Source organism: Elephas maximus, chromosome 16 (genome assembly GCF_024166365.1).
Source record: "Elephas maximus indicus isolate mEleMax1 chromosome 16, mEleMax1 primary haplotype, whole genome shotgun sequence".
NCBI classification, from domain to species: Eukaryota; Metazoa; Chordata; class Mammalia; order Proboscidea; family Elephantidae; genus Elephas; species Elephas maximus.
Genome location: NC_064834.1, coordinates 55,743,610 through 55,750,310, shown reverse-complemented (window position 1 = coordinate 55,750,310; position 6,701 = coordinate 55,743,610). Strand labels below are relative to the sequence as shown.

General features: G+C 48.2%; 1 protein-coding gene across 1 annotated transcript in view; it reads right to left on the bottom strand.

The window, feature by feature from the left end:
- The window catches only part of CFAP58 (cilia and flagella associated protein 58), a 207,165-nt gene that overhangs the window by 159,589 nt on the left and 40,875 nt on the right, over positions 1–6,701 (bottom strand). The gene's annotated exons all lie outside the window — the stretch shown is intronic.

Below are 6,701 nucleotides of genomic sequence, written 5' to 3'. Positions count from 1 at the left end.
GGAAACAAAACAAATAAATAACAAAATAGGACATTTCTAGCCCATCTTTGAGGCAGCTTATGCACTGGCTGCAGGGTTCCAGAAGAAGCCTTTGAAAGCCGTCTCGAGGGTGGGCTCCAGCATTTACGACCTCATTTCCCAGAGAGTATGGAAGCTGTCAGTGAGGGGAGAGACTGTCTTTTCAGTGAAAGAGTTTTAGTCCCCCGGGGTACCTTGGCCTTTCCCACTAGGACAGTCCCAGCCCCCTTTCTCCTGAGTCTGTTTTCCTTCCCAAGGGTGCCTGACTTTACGCAGCGTCTGCACACTTACTGTACATAGCGCCTTGGGGCTGCATTCCCTGTTCCTCTTGACAAGGGAGGCCCTCAAGTGACACAGATGGTTAAGCGCTCAACTGCAGGCCAAAAAGTTGGTGGCTGGAACTCACCAGAGGCTCCTTGAAGGATAGGCCTTTCTGTTTGAAAAAGGTCACAGCCTTGGAGACACTCTGGAGTGCAGTTCTACTCTGCACACGTGAGGTCGCCATGAGTCAGGGTCAACTCTACGGCAGCTAACGACAACTTCCCAAGGGTGAAATGAGCAGCTGGACCCGAGATCCAGAGGTTGGCTAGGCTGGGGGAGGGTCCTAGCTCCTCAAAGGCCACCCGTGCCCCCACTTCATGCCTGTCTGAAGTACAGCCTGGAATGAGAAACTGGGACTAGTTCCCAATCAAGCATCAGAATCACCTGGAGGGCTTGGTCAAATGCCCAGCCACCACCTCGGACCTACATAGTGCTCGGACCTACCTTTGGGGTGGCCAGGTAAGGCTCCATTTGTAGAGGTTCTGAGGTGATGGATGGCACCCCTAATTGAGGAAGGCTTTTCACTTCCTTTCCAAATAGAAAACCCAAGTGAACTGCTCTCGCTACATAGCTAAGGGAAGATGTACCTTGGAGAAGCCAAGGAGCCTGTGTGAGATCTATGGGCCAAGTGGCATCAGCTACACCACTGTGTCCTCACCTGTGCCCACTCACACTAGTAATAGGAGAGGGTGGAGGAGGCAAAAGATGGTGAGGGTTTCTTTCTAGCAGGTCACTAATCATATACATTGCCGTTGATTCTGACTCGGGATAGAACTGTCCTATAGTTTCCAAGGAGTGCCTGGTGGATTCAAACTGTTGACCTTTTGGTTAGCAGCCGTAGCTCTTAACCACTGTACCACCAGGGTTTCCGGGTCACTAATAGTCCATGGGAATTTATCAGGAGCCTAACATTCATGAGGTGTTATGGAAGATAGAAAAACGGGAAGAACCGAGCCTGTACCCTGGGAGGAGCAGAGTAAGGTCAGTTCCCAGCTACTTACCTGTAAAAAGCACCAGGAGAAAGCAAAACACAGTGCTGGTGGGCTCAAAGAGGAAGCCAAGGTAAGGCCTGTTTCTCCAAGTGTGGCCCTCAGGTCAGTATCACCCGGGTGCAGGTTCCTGGGCCACACCTCTAGGACTTGGGCACAGGGATCTGCATTTTGCCAAGTTACCCAGGTGATTCTGAAAGTCTGAGAACCACTGATATCGGAGGGCAATTAGGGAAGGCCTGATAGTGGGAGTGCTGCCTGATACAGGCTCTGAAAGATGGATAGGCCTTTGACCACAACAAGCATTCCAGCCAGAGCCATGGAATAAGGGTGGGGAAGTAGGAAAACCGAAGTAGGCAGCATTTAAGGAGCACTGCTACATGCCAGGTACCTTTCTACGAACATTCATAAATATCTAATCCCCATGTCAGCCCTACGAAGTGGATGCCCTTACTGTCCTCCCTGTTTTCCAGATGAGGAAATGGAGGCACGGGATGGTTAAGTGGCATGTGCAAGGTCACATTGATAGGCAGCAAATCCAGGCTTTGAACCCAGGCAGTGCTGGTGTATACTGAGAAATCAGTAAATAAGGTTGGAAGGGTAGAGTGAGGCGGAACCACAGAAAGCCTTGAACGCTAAACTGCAATACATTTGGACTTCATACAGTAAGCAGTGGTGAGCCATTGGCAATTTTTGAGTGAGACAGTAACCTGATTGGCCCCCAAACTACGGAGTCCTTAACTACGTGGTCAGCGCTGTGTTGGGTGCTGCTGGGTATATGGCCGGCCTCCAAAGGGGGCTTGGTGGCAATTGTGGCAGTGGTCAGTGACTGTCCAAGAAGTCCGAACATAAGTCACTCTGAGGGCTATGATTCAGAACATTCTCATGCTCCGTCTAATCTCCGCTTCATGGACAGAGCTGGAAGGTCGTTTGGTTTGGCCAGGGGTCAGCGAGGAGAGAGCCAAGAACACATGGTGAAGGGAAATGGATGCCTTCAAGTCACCTCATCCCCGACCCACGGCACCCTCCTCCACCTTGCCTCCTGCCCCCACTCTGGAAGGGGAATTGTTTAGAGTTAACTCTTCCCATTGCAATCCAAAGATAACTTATTTAACTAGGTTTTTTTTTTTTTAATAAAAATAATACACTCATGTTAAAAAAAAATTAAAGCAGTGACAAAATTTAAGTAAAAGATAAAAACTCCCACTCCTGACTTCTCAGTCCACTCCCCAGAGATAACCAATATTAAATTCGTGATGTATCCTTCCAAAATTATTCCACAGATAGATATATCGTGTGTGCATGTTCACATCCTCCCCCTTTTTTTTTTTTTTTTACATAAATAGCATCGCACTATCTTTAATTGGACACCTTTTTTTGGACATTTAGTTCTGCCTTATTCATTAAAATAGTTGCTTAATATCTCATTGTACACACGTACCCTAAATGGTCCAACTTCTCCTCCCCATGGAGCCCTGGTGGCAACTGGTTAAGAGCTCAGGCTGCTAACCAAAAAATCGGCAGCTCAAATCCACCAGCCACTCCTTGGAAACCCTATAGGGCAGTTCTACTCTGTCCTATAGGGTCACTATGAGTCGGAATCAACTCAGAGGCACACAACAACTCCCCATACGTGACCCCTACTCCAAGAATCAAGAACACTTACGTTGTCTCCACTTTTTTGCTATTATGGTCAACACTACAGTGCACATCTCTGTGCACACAACCTGTTTTGAAGTGATCCTTCCTCTCCTGGTAATTGTTATAGTCCCTACTCACCAAGGAGTCCCTTGGTGTTGGAAATGGTTAACATGCTAGGCTGCTAACTGAAAGGTTGGCAATTCCAGCCCACCCAGAGGTACTTCAGAAGAAAAGCTTGGTGATATACTTTCCAAAAATCAGCCATTGAAAACCCTCTGGAGCACAACTGTACTCTGACACACATGGGTCATCATCAGTTGCAATCAACTCGGTGGCAACTGGTACTGGTGTGGTACTCACCAACTTGCTGTCTACAGATTCACCACTGAGCATCTTATCATAAAAAGAAGTATTGAGTCATCATGACTCAAGATGAGGAAAAGGCATTTTAACCAAGTACCTAGCGAAGCATGTGCTCTGCCCTGAGTCAGGCACTATGTAGTGGACAGAAGTGTAATGAGACAAGGGCCGAGTCTACTAGGAAGACAAGACTATGGCCACTAAAAAGCCAGAGATCAATGAAAGTAAGTAATTGAAAGTGAAACTGTGTGTATCTGATGCCTTGTGAGGACAGTGTGAGAACAGCCAGATAAGCTTTGAGTTTGAGCTGTACCAGATTTAACTCCCTTACACGGGGGAAAATGTGAAGAGCCTCCCAAAAGAAAGTCAAATCAACACAACTGTCATTCTGTCTCTCAAATGTTTGTGCTCTATTCATCTGAGCCTAGGGCGGGTTTATTTCTTCCTGCACGATGTGGGGCCCCAGCTTTATAGGTGAAAATGGCATTTTCCATCCCTTTGATGTTCCTCTGCAGCCCCACAAAGAAGCCTGAAAACAAAACTGTCAACAACAAATTATCTCCCTCCAAGAGAACCACACAAACCTCAGAGACGTTCAATGACGAGGAAGACATTTCTTGTCTTCTTGATGGGAAAAGGTAGATCTTCAAAGAGTACGTGAGATTTGTAGGACAGGGGTGAGGTAGGAGATTTGGAAGAATCTGGCCCAATCTGTTTCTTTAAAACCTGCTGAACAGTGATATTTTAGGTTTTTCTTAGGGTAACTCTTGTTTAAAATAGAAAGCACAAGCAAGGACCCAGTTACTCTCACTTCTCACAAGCCTGCGGTCCCAACTGGCCAGAGATGACTCACAGCCCCCACAGCTTCCTTGCTTCCCTATTGCTGGTGAGTGGACTGAGCTATGCTAGACCGAAGGTCTCCTGAGACAGTGGTTGGACCCCCAAGGCCTGACCGTGGCCTTGAGTCTCTTCCAAAAGGCATAGCTAACGCTGAATCAGCCCCTTCCTAGGGATCTGGAACCCCCAGATCTGCCCCAAGACCACTGAGCCAAGGACAACTAGTCAGCCCATACATGCTCCCTACTCCAGGAATCAGGACCAACCCAGACTACAGCAGGGGTCTTAAGTACAGCCAGACTGAAGGCCAGAGGCCCTGGTGATGTTCAGCTCTCTTAATATCCACAGCTTTGCTGTTTTCTAAGAAGCCGTCTCCACACATTCATTTCCTTCTTACCACATTTTATAATCTGACCAGGCAGGGAAGCTACTGAAGCTCCACGCATCCAGAACGAGACAAGACTTCAAGCAGCCAACTTGTTCAGCCTGGATGTTCAATAATCCAGAGAAAAATAAGAGTGGACCCCTTGCCCTATGTCCACCTATGTGACTGCTACGTGTGAGGTCCTGCCCACTAGGTACCCAGACTTCTCCCATGACAAAGCAGGTGCAAAGAGACGGCAGGAGAGAGTGTAAAATGAGACACCAGAAATAGTAAAATAGCATAGGGAGGGAGCTTGGGCTCTGTGTTCAACATCAGCTGTGTCGTGTCCTAACTTGACAAGTCTCAATTTCTGTGAGCCTCAGTTTCATCAACTATAAAATGGGAATAATACTGCCCACCTCATAGAGCCATCAAGAAGATTAAATGAAACAGTACATGTGAAGCACTTAGCTTGGGGCCTGACAAATTATAAGCTCATCAACAAAAAATGGCAGTGCTTATTACCCTTGCCCTTAGGAGGGCTCCTTCCAGCCAGATTCCTACTTCCTGGCTTTTCTCTCCAGTGGTGGTGAGGCTTCTCATGAGTACCTCCTTCCACACTTGACCACGTTTGAGTCTGTCTTCCGTGGGGGCTTCCTCAACCTTGGCCCTCCAGGAACTGTTTCCTCATTTTGAGGAAATCAGTGGGGTCTCTTGCCTTGACCCTTCTCACCTCTCTGCTCCTCTAGTTTCTTCACAGAAGACAGCCAGAGCTTAGACCAGCAGTTGCCATAGCAACAACAGTTAGAACGAGTATATCCAGGAGGACATTCCCAGCTTTCTGGAGACACAGGCGTCTGTTTTGGGCAGCACAGCGGGGGCAAAAGACTGTGACAGCTATCTTCACGAGGGGCTCCCTGGAAAGAGTCAGGCTTCTAAGGTCCACAATCCATTCATTCAGTTCGTTCATTCACCCAATCACATATACATGCATGTGCTCATCCAGAAACACTTCATCATTGCTGTATACCAGGCACTGTTCCAGGTGCAGAGTTAAGTGAGACACTATTCTTGATATTCTAGAGGGGAAAGCACAAGAGGAAGGCAGGGAAGGGCAGAGGGTGAGGGTAGTGCTGGGCCATAAGGAGGCAGAGGGGTGCTAAGGGCACAGGCTCTGGAGTCAGCATTCACTACTGTAGCCATTACTGGCTATATGACATTTGGGCAAGTTACTTTATCTCCAAACCTCAGTTTACCCATCTGTTAAATGGGAGTTGTTAGGAATTAGCTCATAAAGCTCTGAGGTATAAATAATACATAAAGTTCCTGGGATATAGTAAGTAGAAACACACAGAGACACGTGCACACACACATCCTTTGAGAGATTTTCTAAGCCCCCGAGCATAATTCATGTAGTCTACAGGTTGGGAAGCATAAACTCAGATTTAGCAAAGGCCGAGGTTCCTGCTAACAGACATCCATCTCCCTCATTCCCAGGCCCTGCCTAGTCCTGCTGCTCCTCAGGAGCTGGGACAGAGTCTACTCCTGCTGCTCAGGGTCCCCTTGGTGGCCGGTGCAGGCATGGAGCCTGCCTTGGCCCAGGACAGGCCAGAAATGTCTCTTTCCTCTCTAACCCAGGGAGCTGACTGTTGCCATTCAGCCATGCCCGCTGGAGGGAGGCTATCCGCTAATGACAAAGTGGGCTGAGGACCTTTGCTGTCTGTGAGGGCATTCATGCTCATGGTGGATCCTTGGCAGGAAATGACAGAGCAGAGTACCCCACAGTTCTTCTCTGTAGAGCCCCTGTGTAATCAACCTTTCCATGAGCCAGCAGCATCCACGTCCTGGGGAGTTTTTGTGGTCCATTCAGTACCCCAGCTGCCTCGTGACAGGGTCAGGCCCATGGGCATTTCAGCTGCCTTGCATATTAACCCTCAGAAGGAAATAAACTGCTCCAAAAGAGCGGAGAAGTGAGGTTCTGACGACTCCTCCAGAGTAGGAGAAGGGAATTTATTTTATCACCAGCAATATTGCAAGATTTCATGATTCACAGTATTAAACTAGGCCTTGGGGTGGGTGGAACCGGGAAGGGGGAGTGACGAGAGTTCCAGCTTCCAAGGGCTCCCAGGTCATTTGAGATTAAGTCCGCACACGCAAAACAACCAGAAAAC